Genomic DNA, 18,364 nt, shown 5'->3' on the forward strand with positions numbered 1-18,364 from the left:
GTCCTTGTATGATCTATACTAGAACCTAATAATAAATCTGTAGCCAAAATTTTTCTGGTAATTTTCGATTTTCCAAAAATAATTGGTCTTAACATCTATAATTAACCATCCTGAAACAGAAAATTGCTTTTTTGAAATTTTTGTTTGTATGTCTGTCTGTCTGTCTGTCTGGATGTTTGTTACCTTTTCACGCGATAATGGCTGAACCGATTTATATGAAAATTGGAATATAAATTAAGTTCGTTGTAACTTAGATTTTAGGCTATATGGCATTCAAAATACTTTATTTAGAAGGGAGGTTATAAGGGGACTTGAATTAAATAAATCGAAATATCTCTCTTATTATTAATTTTTGTGAAAAATGTTGCATAACAAGTTTCTTTAAAAATGATTTCCGATACGTTTCATTTCAAGTAAAATTTTGATGGGACCAAATTGCACCAAAAACGGATGTTCTCTGAACCAAATGATCATATTTCAATTATCTGCATGTAATAACAATTAAGAAACATGCTAAAGGAATTATCATTGCACTAAATGAGTGGTCTCTGGAGCAAAATGATCGCATTTTAATTATTTAAATACAATTTAATTTAAGTAACATATGAAACGATTTATCCTTCTTTCAAACACGAATGTTCCCTGGATCAAACGTCCTATTTTAATTATGTAATTACTTTATATTTATTTCTAACTGGTGCAGCGGAGCGCACGGGTACGGCTAGTATGAAACTAAAATAATGTGTTATGATGTGGGAGAAAATGTGGGAATTGAATATTTTTTCAAGGGAAAAATGAGAAAATGTTTATGTCTTTGTGGGAATTGTCATCGAAAAAAAGTTTGCAACACTGATTAGCAGTGTATTCGACTGTATTTCTGCACAATATCAGTCAACAAATTATTATTAATGTCCAACATTTTTCGTTAAGCAATTTAATTTGCTACGCAATTTAAAAACAATTATTTATTAGCAACATTTAGTATTAGAGATCGTTTCTTATGATGATGATACATACATAATAATAATAATAATAATAATAATAATAATAATAATAATAATAATAATAATAATAATGTTTTATTTTCGCTGGCAGAGTTAAGGCCATAAGGCCTTCTCTTCCACTCAACCAGCCTTAATCAATACAATACATAAATTTAAATTACAAATATTTTCACTACACTTAAAAGGTTCTCCAGCAATAATCTTCACTACACATTTATTTAAATTTAGATAAATCTATAAGGTAAAGTAGTAACTTAATTTATGAGCTAATTTAATTCAATGAATTATAATTAATTTAATATTTGAGATAGCTAGTAAAATGATGAAAATTAATTTAATATAAGCTTACTAGGACTATGTTACAGGGAGAATATATATATTTCTATTTCTATAATGAGAATATTAATGTAATTGCCATTAGAGGTTTTGTAAATCTATTTAGAGAAATTAAAGATAATAATAATAAGAATGGACAGATGTTAGTTTCATTATAAGTAACAAATATTAATCAGCAATTCATCTATTAAGTAAGAATTTATGTAATTTTGACCTAAATGAAGCTATAGTCCAACAACCCCTTATATCACTCGGAAGCGAGTTCCATACATACATACATACATACATACAGACAGACAGACAGACAGACAGACATGCTGTCCAATAAAAAAAAAATAAAAGAAAAGACAGACAGACAGTCCACACCTGTCGAGTAACGGTTAGCGCGTTTGGCCGCGAAACCAGGTGGCCAGGGTTCGATTCCCGGTCGGGGCAAGTTACCAGGTTGAGGTTTTTTCCGGGGTTTTCCCTCAACTCAATATGAGCAAATGCTGGATAACTTTCGGTGTTGGACCCCGGACTCATTTCACCGGCATTATCACCTTCACTTCATTCAGACGCTAAATAACCTTACATGTCGATAAAGCGTCGTAAAATAACCTACTGAAAAAATAAAAAAATACATACATACATACATACATACATACATACATACCGTACTGACCCGAATATAAGCCACAATTTTTTTTTTTCCAATTTTCACTGCAAAAATGAGGGTGCGGCTTATATTCGCTACGTGCGCTTTTACAGGCCATGTGCTGTTAAAAATTGCGGTATGATCATTTGAAACAATACAGCTATCGTCTGTAAGCGAAACTGGCGGCATTTCATGACGCAACAATGCGAACTTTTACCTGACGTTAAAATTGTGTTTAATTATTGTTTCGTAAGCTTGTGCATTTGAGTACAGTTTCAGTAAGAAGTTGGATACTGGTAAGAAAACCTGTTTCACGCCGATATGAATGATCATTTCGAGCGAAAAGCATCATCAAGCCAAGGAATTTGACGTAGTTACAATGCAAGCTTCAAACTTGCAGTTATGCGTCATGCCAAAGCCAAAACCAAAACCAACAAAGAATCCGGAAGAAAGTATGAATTGGACGAATCTAATGTGCGACGTTGAGTTGCTTCAGAAGAAAAATGGAAAAAAAAAGCAGTTTCAACAAAAAAATCGTTGAGAGGACCAAAATTTGGCAAATATCCGGAACTTGAAGCTAGGGTTCTTTCCTACGTGCAAGATGAGGAAATATGGGATGCCTATCTCACGAGAAATAATCCAACTGAAGAAAATAGAGTGATGAAGTGAATAATGGCAGTGATGACAGCGAATAAGATGATAATGGTAATGTGTTAGGTACCAGTGTACTGTACTATACGTTAGGAAAAAATGTTTGCACGTAACTACAAGAAAATAAATGGTTCTTCCCTTAATCCAAGTGCAGCTTATATTCGTGCATAAAACATTTTTATTTTTCCCCTCGAATATTAAAGGTGCGGCTTATATCCGGGGGCGGCTTATTTTCGGGCCAATACGGTACATGTAATATTATCTACAATCAGTGTTCGGTATTCAATTGGATTTTATCAACATTTTCATTCATAACACTCACTTTGGTTCGGTGTGGACCATGAAGGCACGTCCTCGAAGAGGTACGGTACAATATGGTACAACTACGTCACCTCCCTCCTGTAACAGAAGAGAATTCATCAGTGCAATGTGATTAGTGACTACAGTGAACTTATGTTGACAAGGAAACTGTTAAAGTGAACAAATCTCCATAACGCAGCAGACAGACAGATAGGAAGTGACAGCGGCTTCATGGAATCCCTACAATAACCTGGGATGTGTTATTGTTGATTTAGAGCTGAAGAGAATAAAGCTACGAAAACTTAGCTAGTTGTACATCAGATATTCATTATATATGAGGTCTCGCCCACCTCATTGAGTTGTGTTTGTGTATTAAATTATTTTAAAATGTGTATACCCTTCAAGAGAGAACACAAATAATCCTTATTGATTAAATTTAGTAAATTACACAAAATAAGCTGTGTTTTGATCCTACAATCAACTGATAATAACAAAAATACAGGTTGCCAGGCGACGATAGAAAACAAAAGATGCGAAAACAAATAAATGAGGTGTATAAACAATTGAATGTTCTTTCACATCTAGATATATAATTTCAACTGGTAATGGAAATTACGGGAAAACGGCTGAACGGATTTTAATAAATGACCCCTCATTCTGAAGCTTGGAACCCAAAGCTTTTCAGAAAAATAGTAGTTTTGATGAAATGTCAATTTTTCAACATAATTTTCCTATTTTCTAAAATCCATCTGTCGTCACTAATTGCATTTCAGAATAAAACAAAAGACACACTACAGTAAACAATATTACACGAAAGCCATGATCTGCAAGAATGCTGACATATTTAGAGCTCAAATTAAATTGCTTATTAAACATTTCAAGACTTACTAAAATTAATTTACAGGTCTGATTCTGTGGTGTGTAATTTTCTGAGTACACTGTGTATTGGATATTAAAAACTACAAAACTTGAGGTGGTTAGATGACATTATTACCATTAGAAATTAAATATTATTATAGTTAATGCCATGCTGCGACTATTTTTCATTAATTATACATATTAATACTATATTGATGATATGAAAGTGAAACGTTTTGGGGTTATATAAGTAGATGTAGAGAATAAATTAAATTAAATCTTCATTTATATATTTTACTGAGTGGCGGCTATATAGTATATGTTATAGAAACTATAAAACTTACGTAAGATAATATTGTTATTAAAAATCAAATATTTTTGTAGTTATTAATCAAGTGGGGTTGGGTTTTTTCATATAATATTTAATGGCGGTGTGGTGTCGATTTATATGCGTGATTCTCTTCAGTATTGGCTCGAGAGAGTGCAAAATTACAGTTCCTAAGGAAAGACCAAAAGGTATTACTTACTGATAAAATATGAGGCCTACAAGATTTTGTAGTCTCCCGATCATTTCAGCAAGATCTCTTAGCAGCAGCTATACCAAGATGCTATGTCTATTGTTCGAAAGCATAGCAAACTTGACATTTTCTTTAACTTTCGCCTACAATCCACAATGACCTGAAATAGCTATTGCTTTACTCCCACATGAAAAACCCACTGATCGTCCTGACATTGTTACTTGCGTTTTCGCGTTCAAACTAAAAAACTGAAGGTGTATAGGTTCAGGAAAAAGTATTTGGCATAAAAAGACCATTCAGAGGGAGTATGTTTCATTATTATTGAAGCAAATAACTTTCAGAATGTCTGGTATTCTTCACTGAAAATAAATCTGAAAAATGTTTATTTGAACGTCTAATGAACTTAGTTTGCAGCATTTGCTGCACAAGCCACTAGTGTAAGTATAAAAATATAGGGGTGCCATTTGAAATTTCAAAGTGGGGAGGAGGCTGGGGTGGGAAGTGAAATTTAAAAGGCAATTAAACCTGGTTTCAGACTTCTCTCTCAATATCTAAATTGACGTATTTTTGTTTAAATTGAATTCAATTTAAATAATTACTTATTTAGACTGGGAAGTTTTGAAATGAAAGCCCTGTATAATGCCTTTTAATTACTCTACACAGCTGCATTATTATTTCATTAATAAATCATTTTTAAGAAGATAGAGTGTTATTAACAAAAAGAAAATTACTCTGAAGCACAAAATGTACTTGTACTTTAACGAAGCATGTTGTTGCCCTTGAAAGTACCCAACTGTAATACCTGGACTGGATGAATGCATTTATGAATGAATCAATTAATGAATCAATGAGTCGATGGATGGATGAATGGATGATGGACGAATCGATGGTTGATTGAGTGATTGAATGTATTGAGAGAGGAAGAATTATCAATTAAATTGTAGGCCTACACGATGATAAACGCGTCCTTTCAAGGGCTCTCGTAACTTCTGCACAGCTCAATGTGGTCTGCCTTTGCCGTCCACCCACAGAGAATTGGAAACAACTCGAATATTCATTAAACCGACCCTGAAACACTCCGCGAGATGGGAGAGCTTTACATACTGACTATAGCGCCAGGCGTTCAATAGCAATACATAATTTCTATTTTTCGTAACCGGTTTTGCACAATTCTACTCTGAGTTGTGGATTTCTCTATCCCAGCCAATGAATATTTTCGTGTCTCTGAGAACTACAAACTGACCTTAATATGTATGAGTATATGGCGATTTTATAACGCGTGTTGCAGACACCCTGTATCGGAATGCCTGGAGCACATGTACGACAAACGGTCGTACGATTAATTCGTTGTTCATACAAGATCCTTCAGGACATAATGTACAAGAGAACAGTGTTATAGCAAGACAATACAACTGGCAGTTGCATAGCAATTTTCTTCATGTTGTGTCAGTATCTATAGGCTATTTATAACGCTTTAAACTTTGAAGTGATTTTTGAATCGCCTTATAATTCTCCACTATTCATTAATACGTAGTCCACCGCTGTGGAGTAACGGTTACCGTGTCTGAACGTGAAACGAGCGGGCCGGGGTTCAAATTCTGGTTGGGACAAGCTACCTGGTTAAGATTTATTCCGAGTTTCCCTCAATTCATTTCACACAGACGCTAGATAACCATCGCAGCTGATATAGTGTCGTAAAATAAACCAACTGAAATCATTAATATGCAACCAGTCTCTTTACCGTCTGAGCTTGATCGATTCCGAGAGATATGAAGCTGCGGAACAAAATCTTCGAACCAGAAATGGCTTAACTAAAATTTTAGGTAAGCTGGAGGGGTTGGAGTGAGGGTGTAGCGAAAACTTTGCTAAATCCCCAAGAAGAGAGGGTGAAGGAGGCGAGGGAGGTGAAAAGAACATTTTGCTCAGCTTAAAGGAGTGTGACGAAACTATGATGAAGGTGTCGTCGCCTGCAGTGTTGCAGGAACTCACAATTTAATGGCGCAGTTTGCGATTTCCCTCCAGAGAGCGGTGTGATTGGATTCAAAAGTGCTGTCGCGGGATTAGTATCAATTCGGATGCACGTGCAAGTCGCCCAGGACAAAACACACCAACTTTGACACAAGTTCCTAGCCTGTGGCACGCATGTAATGTCGACAGAGGTTCGAGGAAACTCGTCCTTTTTTGCCATTGGAATGAAGGCTCGTCGGTTCAAATCTGAGCGAAGACGATTACATTTTTATGAATCAAAACAATTTTGGCATGGCTATGGAAAATCCACGGAATATTTGCCGGGTACCGGGTTTAAATTGTATCCTGGTGGATCCCAAATATGTTTTCAAGCTAAGATTGTTTTCATTCATAAAAATGCATCGCCTTCGCTCAGATTTGAACCGACGATTCATTCCAAAGGCAAAAAAGGACGAGTTTCCTCGAACCTTTCTCGACATTATATGTGGACCTCTGGAGAAAGAACTAAGGAAGATACTAGTGAAGTACTTTATGTGGAGTGTAGCATTGTATAAGGCAGAAACATGGACATTACGACGAAGTGAAGAGAAGCGAATTGAAGCATTTGAAATATGGATATGGAGAAGGATAGAGAGTGTGAAGTGGACAGACAGAATAAGAAATGAAGCTGTGTTGGAAAGAGTGGGTGAAGAAAGAATGATGCTGAAACTGATCAGAAAGAGAAAAAGAAATTGTTTGGGTCAATGGTTGAGAAGAAACTGCCTACTGAAGGATGCACTGGAAGGAATGGTCAACTGAAGAAGAGTTCCGGTTAGAAGAAAATATAAGATGATAGACGAAATTAAGATATGTGGATCATATGAGGAGACAAAGAGAAAGGCAGAAAATAGGAAAGATTGGAGAATTCTGAGTTTGCAGTGAAAGACCTGCCTTGGGCAGAACACTAAATGAATAAATGAATATACAGAGTGGAAGTGGAATAATCTTGCAGATTGAAAGGAACGATAGGATATACTTAAATGAAATAGAAAACCTACATTACGTTTTGTGGTTTAATAGACGGTTATCAGAAAATAATCCCCTGATTGAGGTTCTGGCTGAAATGTAATCTGTTATCAGGCAGCACATCTCACTTGACGATATGTGTCAGAGGAAGAACAATTGTTTGTATGCATCTGAAGTCTGATTAGTGTAACATGTAGCTAGTCGGCGATGTATGCAATGGAGGGGAAAAGGAACTGGCCACCCTACCCCATTATCTCCTGGCCTAGTTTCCTCATAAGCGGTGTCTTCTTGGTTTCACTTGTGAGGTCCAGATCTGTCTTCGGACAGTTGACTGAACAACATTTAGAAAATTAAGCTTGAAATTTCAGCAGTCCAGCAACATCGTCGCTAACACACTCTTCTCGTGATACAGATGTAAGAGGTCAACGAACTCCGTGTGTCTCGCTAGATGAGCTGTTCTCCGGCGCTGTGTTGCACCAACTCTCATCGTGCAGTGGCTTGAAATTAGAGGTTTTTAAAATTAAATGCACAAGAAAACCGTCCACGCTATTGAAATACGCCAGAAGGATAAATGATTCTTTATTAGTTTTCCTATCGATATGGACAAAAATCACGATCCTACTCGCAATAGTTACCGAATAAGAGATTGTTAAACATTTGGAAAAACATATTTATATAGTTAAAGTATTATTCTTCACAAAACAATGTTTGCATGAAACTATTTTTTAGACGGAAGGTCATTCATATGATTATCTTTTAACTAATAAAAATTACCTTCTTACAATTAAAAGACATAAGACACAAATAAAAAATTCATAAAGGAATATTTAAGTTACAAAGTTAAAAGAAGTGCCTACGTACAATTCAAGGTAAGTCCAAAGTAAATGTAACTGAGAAAGTCAAAAATGAAAAGCAATGATAAAAAATATTCACTGTGGAAACATGAAAAAAGTAAAAGGTGAACGCAGGGATAACAACAAAAGTAAAGTTTAAGATGAAATGTCTAAGGCAGGCCTGCACAAGGTTTGCGCTCTCCGAGCCGGCTCACAGCTCGAGAGCGGAATGCAGATATTAGCTGCGCTCTGTAACAGGGTGGACTGGAAGAAGGGGTGATCTCGTACAAAATATACACAAAAGGAAGTACTAGTACGAGTGCTTATGAAACGAGTTCCCGTTCAGTGTTTACAAAACTATCTTGGACTATTATTAATTAATAAAGAAATATTTATTTTACAGAAGTAATATAAATTCTATAGCTACTTAAATGTACAATATCATTTTGTAATATTTTTATTTATCAGTACATCAAAACGAGGTTTTATGCTGTTGGCAGCTGAAAGGAACAATAGCCTACTGATCGTAATGAAACATCAGTTACAGATGTTCGATGCCTGCCTTTATTAAAGTTGATTATAGAAAACAGTTGCTCACAAATATAAATGTTGAGCCAAACATAGCAATCATTTTCACAGCCAGCCTGTGTAGTCGTGGATATTATTGCTAATGTTTAGTCTTGTAACAACAGACTAGTAGTATTATTCAAAGGATCTTTAGCCCTTAGGTCACATTGAAGATCAATAAGTTCGAGCTGTAAATCGTTAAATGTTATGTTCCGTCTTTTAGATTCCTCCATACTGTACTGTAGCAGTAGGTAAGCAACGTGAAACAGTTACTGAGAATAGGCCTACACACTGCACTCCACTAGATGACTGGGTGGTCGTTTCCCTCTCCTGTACCTATAGCAAGTCTATGTCATTCTGACGTATCTTCCTCTCCGTTTCGGCGAGCGGTAAATACATATCTCCCGCTCGTTGAGCGCTGTTTGTGCAGGCCTGGTCTAAGGGGAAATTTATGTTAAAGAAGAAGAAAGCCATATGTTGGAACTGTGGGAATCCCCATCATTTCAGCTACCTGTTAAGCAAATTGACCGCAGCCGGGCTTCGAACGGAGTTCACCAAGATGTAATAAGTTGGGGCACGCCCAGCGTCTCGCGGTGTTGCGTTAATTTACAGCGAGCGCCGCTGTTTGGAGTTGGTATGTAAGTACTACGGGAAAGCGAGGGACCTAGCGAAGAATCGATCTAGAGTCTACTGCTTGCTGGGGAGAGGGTGACGTCATAGCCCCGGTACTGTTGACGTCACACCACGCCGGAGGCGAGAACGTCGACGCTCACAAAACAAATGAATTGTTGATATAATAATACCGGAGAAAAAACAAAACACTGATGGGATTACAGAATTCAGCTATTTAAATTACTTGCAAGTATGGGAGAAATTCTGGAAGCTGTATTCTTTCACAGCAATGCGAACAAAACAGAACGCGCTGAAAAATTTCTGCGCTTGGTATTCTGACAGAATGCGATGTTGTGGTCAGTTATTTTTGTGTCAGATAAATTCCTACTTTAAATGTCTTTGGTTCAAACCAGCATACTATTGAAGAAAGCTGAAGATCAGAATTAACATTATTGATCTAAATAACTAAACGAAAAGAACAACTATAGTTCCGACGCTGTTATTTCCGGCGTGACTGCGCCTCTTTGCTTACGTCTTAGAAAGCGAAGGCTCTGTAAAGTCTAGGTAGGTAGTATCGTTCGCCATTTTTGTTCTTACGTTGCCGAGCTACCATACGAGGGATCTATTTGCCACACCGTTAAACATGATCATGTCGTAGCTCCTATGATAATAAATCAAACGCAATGTAATTCAGCAAATAACCGTCTTCGTGTGCTTTCTGCGAACGCCAACGAAAGAGCTAAAATGGCGGGCGATTATATTAAGTATTTATAGAGCCTTAAGAAATGAATCAGCGAATCACAAGACGCACACGTTTAAATGTAGCCGACCTGCAACGCGATTGGTTGCCGGAAATTAGAGCGACTGGACTTTAATAATGTGAATAAGTGATACAGTAAAAATAAGTCAACGAAGGCTGTAATCAACACATAATTATAGTAACTTTTTTTTTACTTGGTTATTTAATGACGCTGTATCAACTACGAGGTTAGTTAGCGTCGATGGAATTGGTGATAGAGAGATGAGGCAGAGAATTCACCATATATTACCTGACATTTGCCTTACGGTTGGCGAAAACATAGGAAAAAAACTAGTGCTGTTGATCGATCAAAATAATTAATCGATTAACTATTTGAATTTAATCGATTAATCGATAGCATTTAATTTAGCTAAAACTACTGAAACTTTTTATTTTTTTTATGTTCAATTTTGTTTATGTTTATGAATAGGCCTACAACATAAATATGTTAATATAGCATTTGTTATTATATTTTCTAAATAATCTCGGGACCCCCCTCAGCTCTTTAAACGACCCCCCAGGGAGTCGCGACCCACACTTTGGAAATCACTGGCCTATACTAATCAGCAGAGACCGGAACTTTGGCAGAATGCATTTTCAAATGTGTTAAATCTATCTATTTTGAAAGTAAATCTGTACGAATTATACCTTTGTGATTGAAACGTCACAGTTTTATGTTGCCCTTTTCTGCCTTTTTTAATATAAATGCCAAATTTACAAAATAAATGCTTTTTTTCCTTTATTTGATTATTTATCTATTATTTATTAATCTCTTATTTAAAAACTGCCTACAGGTATATCTTAATTTATTTCTATAACCGCTACAATGAAAGTGACCACCGAATGTATATTATTGTCTTTCAGTCAGTTCATATTCTCTTTGCAACAATGAGTGCTGCCGTGCAAAAATGTATAACAGTAAGCGTTTTAATTATCGCTTGTGTTTATTTGACAAGGCAACAATGAGTGCGGCTCTAACGTTATTTTTCTTTCAGTTTTCATTGCGACGTTGTTGTAGCTAGCTAAATATTTCATATCGCAACATATCAGTACAACCAAACACAAAAATGCACTTTCCAAGGCTACTGGGAAGAAGATTTCTTTGCTTCCAACAGTAATTGCAACATAGAGTCGAAAATCTCAATTTGCATTCGACTTTTGTAAAGCTTTTCTTGCTGCCGAAATCAGTTTGTGGAACGTGCAAGGTTGAGGGTCTAGTGCAAGGTTTTTGTAATTGCCTTTTATTGCGTATTTTAGCTATTTATGATGCCTTTTTGCCTGCCTATTTTAGCTATTTATGATACCTTTTTGCCCGCCTATTTTAGCTATTTATGATACCTTTTTGCCCGCCTATTTTAGCCATTTATAAAGCCTTTTTGCCCGCCTATTTTAGCCATTTATAAAGGCTTTTTGCCTGCCTATTTTAGCTATTTATGATACCTTTTTGCCCGCCTATTTTAGCTATTTATAAAGCCTTTTTGCCCGCCTATTTTAACCATTTATAAAGCCTTTTTGCCTGCCTATTTTAGCTATTAATGATACATTTTTGCCCGCCTATTTTAGCCATTTATAAAGCCTTTTTGCCCGCCTATTTTAGCCATTTATAATGCCTTTTTGCCTGCCTATTTTAGCTATTTATGATACCTTTTTGCCCGCCTATTTTAGCCATTTATAAAGCCTTTTTGCCTGCCTATTTTAGCTATTTATAAAGCCTTTTTGCCTGCCCATTTTAGCTATTTATAAAGCCTTTTTGTTCGCCTATTTTAGCTATTTATAAAGCCTTTTTGCCTGCCTATTTTAGCTATTTATGATACCTTTTTGCCTGCCTATTTTAGCTATTTATGATACCTTTTTGCCCGCCTATTTTAGCTATTTATGATACCTTTTTGCCAGCCTATTTTAGCTATTTATGATACCTTTTTGCCAGCCTATTTTAGCTATTTATGATACCTTTTTGCCTGCCTATTTTAGCTATTTATGATACCTTTTTGCCCGCCTATTTTAGCTATTTATGATACCTTTTTGCCTGCCTATTTTAGCTATTTATGATACCTTTTTGCCAGCCTATTTTAGCTATTTATGATACCTTTTTGCCAGCCTATTTTAGCTATTTATGATACCTTTTTGCCTGCCTATTTTAGCTATTTATGATACCTTTTTGCCAGCCTATTTTAGCTATTTATGATACCTTTTTGCCTGCCTATTTTAGCTATTTATGATACCTTTTTGCCAGCCTATTTTAGCTATTTATGATACCTTTTTGCCTGCCTATTTTAATGATTCATAATGCCTACCGGTCTCTGCTAGTCAGACTTCAGATGTATACAAACAATAGTTCTTCCTCTGACACATATCGTCAAGTGAGCTGTACTGCCTGATATTAGGTGTACATATCAGCCAGACCTTCAGCCAGACGACAAGAAGACCTGGTTGAAAGTTAATTCGTCCGTCAACTAGCCTCGGAGCGATGTTGCAGGAACAACAGGTGTGCATCATTGCCGGGAGCTCTTGACGCGCGTGAAGTAGCATAAGCAGGCGTTTTTACACCGCAAGCCGGGGAAGGAGGGTCCAGCACAAAAGACGGATGAGAATTTAAAAAGTTAGACGGATCGCTGACTCGTCCCTGAAAGCAGCTCGTTCACACTTAACGACGGACTTGGGAAGGCAAACCAATTACAGAGCAGAATGGCATTGCCGGAGATAGGCAGGCGTATACAATACATAGCAAATTTATCGATCAACGCACGACAGAAATAAAACTATACATGGCTGCTGGTTTGAAGTTTTAAAAGTGAACATAAGGCAGATACTTCATAGTGACTACGAAGAATAAAGTAACTCCTGATGCAAGTAGTAAGTTATTTTACGACGCTTTATCAACATCTTAGGTTATTAGCGTCTGAATGGGATGAAGGTGATAATGCCGGTGAAATTAGTCCGGGGTCCAGCACCGAAAGTTACCCAGCATTTGCTCGTATTGGGTTTAGGGAAACCTGCGGAAAAAACCTCAACCAGGTAACTTGCCCCGACCGGGAATCGAACCCGGCCACCTGGTTTCGTGGCCAGACGCGCTGACCGTTACTCCACAGGTGTGGACCTGATGCAAGTAGGGTGGTTGTATTTAAAAAAGGGAATTTGTAATGGGTTGGAAGGATAAATACCTACGGGTAGTTGCAGGGATCCAATATCAATTGTAGGAGATTAACTTCTATGAAAAAAAAAAATCCCAGAAGAATAAAATAAAGAAGAATACTAAAAATTGTACAATAAAGTACTTTATTGAGGCTCTGTTGTATATAATCGTCCTCGTACTTCAGGACTACTTGACTAGGTCAGAGTCAACTCACACTTACTGTACTTACTTACAAATGGCTTTTAAGGAAACCGCAGGTTCATTGCCGCCCTCACATAAGCCCGCCATCGGTCCCTATCCTGTGCAAGATTAATCCAGTCTCTATCATCATATCCCACCTCTCTCAAATCCATTTCAATATTATCCTCCCATCTACGTCTCGGCCTACCCAAAGGTCTTTTCACAACTAACACTCTATATGCATTTCTGGATTCGCCCATACGTGCTACATGCCCTGTCCATCTCAAACGTCTGGATTTAATGTTCCTAATTATGTCAGGTGAAGAATACAATGTGTGCAGTTCTATGATGTGTAACTTTCTCCATTCTCCTGTAACTTCATCCCTCTTAGCCCCAAATATTTTCCTAAGCACCTTATTCTCAAACACCCTTAACCTATGTTCCTCTCTCAAAGTGAGAGTCCAAGTTTCACAACCATAAAGAACAACCGATAATATAACTGTTTTATAAATTGTCAGATTTTTTGACAGCAGACTAGAAGACAAAAGGTTCTCAACCGAATAATAACAGGCATTTCCCATATTTGTTGTGTTTAATTTCCTCTCGAGTGTCATTTATATTTGTTACTGTTGCTCCAAGATATTTGAATTTTTCCACCTCTTCGAAGGATAAATTTCCACTTTTTATGTTTCCATTTCGTACAATATTCTGGTCACGAGACATAATCATATACTTTGTCTTTTCGGGATATACTTCCAAACCTATTGCTTTACTATCTTTAAGTAAAATTTCCGTGTTTAGAGTCAACTCATATGGTCCAATAATTATTGGACTATTATAATAGACATTTTCACAAATGCGGGAAAAAATGTTTTTTAAACATTTGTCCTAATCTCAGCATTTTCAGATTTACTAATTTGAAGTTGTTTGTAAAATACCATTATTTTTTAGTTTTAAGGGTAAGAGAATATTACACATAAAAATAAACTATTCAAGAGTATCATTTCTTTAATTAGGTAGTCGGTGTGTTGCGAATTCCATAGCAGTTTCGTACAGATTTTTTTTTTTTTTTTTCGATTTTTAACTACAAAATTACATTTTCTTACGCATTTATCACAATTATTACAAATCACGCCACTCTTGTAAATTCTTTAAGAAAGTGCATTAGGATGCATAATTAAACTGTAAAGAATCAAGTTCCTAAAGTCGTATGATTTGTAACAATTTTTGTGATGAGTACATAAGAATGATGTCATTTTTAGTTAAAAATTGAAAAGCAAAATCTGTACAAAGCAATTAACAACACATTTTTAGCTTTAGAACTCTAGCCAATTAAAGAAATGATGAAATATTCTTTTACCCTTAAAACTAAAGAAGAAAAGCATTTTACTAACAACTTCAAAATAATGTAACTTTGAAAATACTGAGATTAGGACAAATGTTTATATGACTTTTATTGCTCAGAATGTCTTCGTAAATAGGTTCCGTAAGTGACGGTAAATCATCGTGAATCACCCTGTGTATGTTTCTTGTTTTATCAGTCTTTGGGAATATCTTCACTGCTACGTTAATGAAATGGTGATAATGGTTAGCATTACCATTCTCACCTCATTTTGTGGCTGTTACTACAAAACAGTAACACTACCAATAAAAAATCTTATTTTAAGAATTGCCAGAGATAAAATCTACATGGTCAAAGAGACAAAGAGGTAAAAGGCTAAAATAGTAATATACGTTACAAGAGCGGTATGTTGACGTTTTCATGGTCGAGGAAAAGACTGAAAAAGCGAAACGTAGTTGAGCTTTTTTAATTTCCGAGAACATGAAAACAAATATGCCGCTCGTGTATCGTACATTATTTTGTGCGAAGATCGTTTATTACATACCTGAAAGACGAATTTATAATTAGTTGCAATGAAATCTCCATCTTGGTTTCTGTTTAATGACGGCAACTTCAGAAAACCAAAATATCTTTCTTCAACATTGTTGCTATAAAATGTTTTCTGTGTTTACTATACTGCAGCTGGCCGTGATATACGTCTGTCTTTTTTTCCCCCCAGTCTATAAATGCGAACTTAAAACAAACGGTAAGGTTATGTAATGATTTATTTTTCATTTTAATATTTTAACAATATTATTTATATAACATATTGCAGTAATAACATCGGCATCTGGAATCTTGTTGATTTTTTCACGGCTTCCTTAATGTTACTTGTATCAGGAATGCAATAAGTTTCGTGGAGTAGTAGACTTTACTTAATTTTTGCAAATATTTAAAAACAATAATTAACATTGAAATTTAGGTGAAATTGCAGTGGTAAGTTTCCAATTTATAATTATTACTATGTTAAACGTCTCTAAAAATAATATGTTAAAAGCCTAAAGCAGTAAAATGAATATGGCGCTTAAGCGGTAAGAAGAGGGAAATTGTTATGTGTGTTACGTTGGGAATACTGAATGTGGTATATCACACTTACCGCGTATTGGTTCTGTGCGGAAAACAAGCAAATACGCACGATCTCGCACAAAAATAATTACTTTCTGTCAAAAGAGTCAGTACAGAACCAGTCAATAAATCTATGTTGGTTTGTTATCTGTTTGTACATTTCCTTATTTTGTTTTATTTTAGTACGAAGACTGAGGTTACACAGGCCTATATACATATATATGATGCTATAAATTCAGTAAATTAGAAAGGCGTTTTCCAAGTTGAAAAATAAGAAACGACAAATAAAAACAGAAGAAAATGGGACTGCAGTGAGCGTGTGCCAAGAAAGCTTGGTCGTATCGACTATGTTAATGGTACACTTACCAATCAGTTCACCAAATAGCAACTAGATGGCTAACGTTAAAGAGAATAAACAAACGCAAATTTATTTCCTTGGCAACCATTTGCAGTGTTGTATACTAGTGGCGCTGTATCGTAAATTTCCCGCGGCGCGTTAAACTTAGGTTCACTTACTTCCCAACGCAATTTATTTCATGATTTACGGGAATCTAATTTCAAATTGATTACCTCGGCTAGCAATAAATTAGTTCATTATGTCATTCATGTACTTATAATATCTAGGGCCCGAATCCTTGGGTTTTTACCTATAAAATTTAATGTTATTCAACTTTAAAACGTTTAAAGTTTTGGACTCAGTGGAGGAAAACAAGTGAATTTCAATGTCAATTCATAAAACTTCCTAAGTAACTTCAGCCTTCTTTTTCATTCCAAGTCCTGTTCTTCGGTTAGGATTTTGATGAAATTGCATCTTTTATCTAGTAAGCCAGAAACATAGCTGCTTTAATATTTATATGTTATGTGATAAACTGAGTGTTTTAAGACACATTTGTTAGGGCATTTTTTTTTGCATTTCTTGCCTGTTTCAACTCATAACAGCATCTTTTGTTTTATTCGGTCATTTTTTAGGTATTTTCATTTAATTTTGGCCATAAATCCCCATTATTAATGTAAAATAATGTTTATTTCCTTCGATATTTTCTTTACATACTTTGTCTATTAATACTCATTATTTTGTATAATATTTTAATCGTTTTTCTACACAAATATTGCCAATTTAACGTAGTACACCCCATGTAATGGATCAGTCCAACCACCCCTTCAATATAGACTCCTCTATACCTGCTAATTCCAGATAATAGTGGCCTTGTGGTAGACTACATGAAAACTAAAAGTAAAGTAAATCCATGGCGCTACAGCCCATGAAGGGCCAAGACAGACCAGCCGACTGCTGACCTCACGTCCACATACCGACGCAGAGGTGAACGATCATACGTGGAAACTATATCAGGTAAAATAATTAAAGTGTACTACTTAGAAAAAATTATGTAAAATTTAATTTAATTAGTAGCCTAAATATGAAGTAGTACAAAACCTCTTTTCCTACTAAGACAATTATATAAGATCAATTTTAGGGCATTTTAAGTGCATTTTTGAAAGATTTTTAGGTCATAAATGCAATGTTTTAGGACAATTTTTCATGATTTATAGGTCATCAAAATCCTAGCTCTAGTTATCAGTAATTCTATAGTATCTGTGCGTATACCCCCTTTCTGGCAAAGTAAGACGTAAAACAGGTTATACTGGATGTTCATTTCAAAGTGTGTCATGACGTCACTGTTGTGAGTCAGCGATTTGAAGCTTGTTTCAGCTTTTATGTCAAAGAAGTTGCCTATTAATCAAGGCGTTCAATCTGAACTTGAGAACGTGTACGATATAACTTGAACGTCGTAGCAACAGATGGCGGTCTGTAAAGTCTGTGTGCTACCATAACCTCTTTCGAACTGTGTTTTGCGCGGGCAAGTCGTACGCAGGGTATTTGTTATCATCGGTTGCGTACGGCAACTTTCCACAATACAAATCAAATGCTCCGTGTCCATGTTTTTTTTTTTTATTTTAATAGGTTATTTTGCAACACTTTATCAACAGCTTTGGTTATTTAGCGTCTGAATGAGATGAAGGTGATAATGCCAGTGAAATGAGTCCGGGGTCCAACACCGAAAGTTACCCAGCAGTGTCTATGTTGACCGTCGAAGTTAATGTTAACAAATACGTAAGTAATCGTCTTAACCCTCTCCCCATATCCCGACAGTAAGGAAAAAAACTCACCTCAGTACGTGTTTCCAAACAGTTCACATTCCTGCCACTACAGGTGTTACCGTACGTATCGGTAAGTACTCTTCAGAATGAACGCCGTACTTGCTACGCAACTTCTCTGGCACATAAGTAATACACCTCTGTGGAAGTGTAGGAAGATTGAATTCTCTAGGCTGATCGACTAGCCACATGACGACATACAGTGAGCCATGACACACTTTGAACTGAACACCCAGTATAGGCTAATTGAAGACGTCCCCGGAATATGCATTAAGAAATAAAGACAGTAATCAATTTGCTTCCATTGTCTAAATACGCCATCTGTGTTCAAACCAGTTTCAGAAAATACCCATATAAGGC

General features: G+C 36.0%; 1 protein-coding gene across 12 annotated transcripts in view; it reads right to left on the bottom strand.

Moving 5' to 3' along the window:
* The window catches only part of rdgB (retinal degeneration B), a 426,224-nt gene that overhangs the window by 346,296 nt on the left and 61,564 nt on the right, over positions 1-18,364 (bottom strand). For all 12 annotated transcript variants that reach the window (XR_011332907.1, XR_011332905.1, XR_011332904.1 and 9 more), the window contains one exon: positions 2,951-3,027. The gene's annotated coding sequence lies outside the window, so the exon portion shown is untranslated. The remainder of the gene's footprint in view (positions 1-2,950; positions 3,028-18,364) is intronic.

This window comes from Periplaneta americana, chromosome 7, assembly GCF_040183065.1.
Source record: "Periplaneta americana isolate PAMFEO1 chromosome 7, P.americana_PAMFEO1_priV1, whole genome shotgun sequence".
Lineage (NCBI taxonomy): Eukaryota > Metazoa > Arthropoda > Insecta > Blattodea > Blattidae > Periplaneta > Periplaneta americana.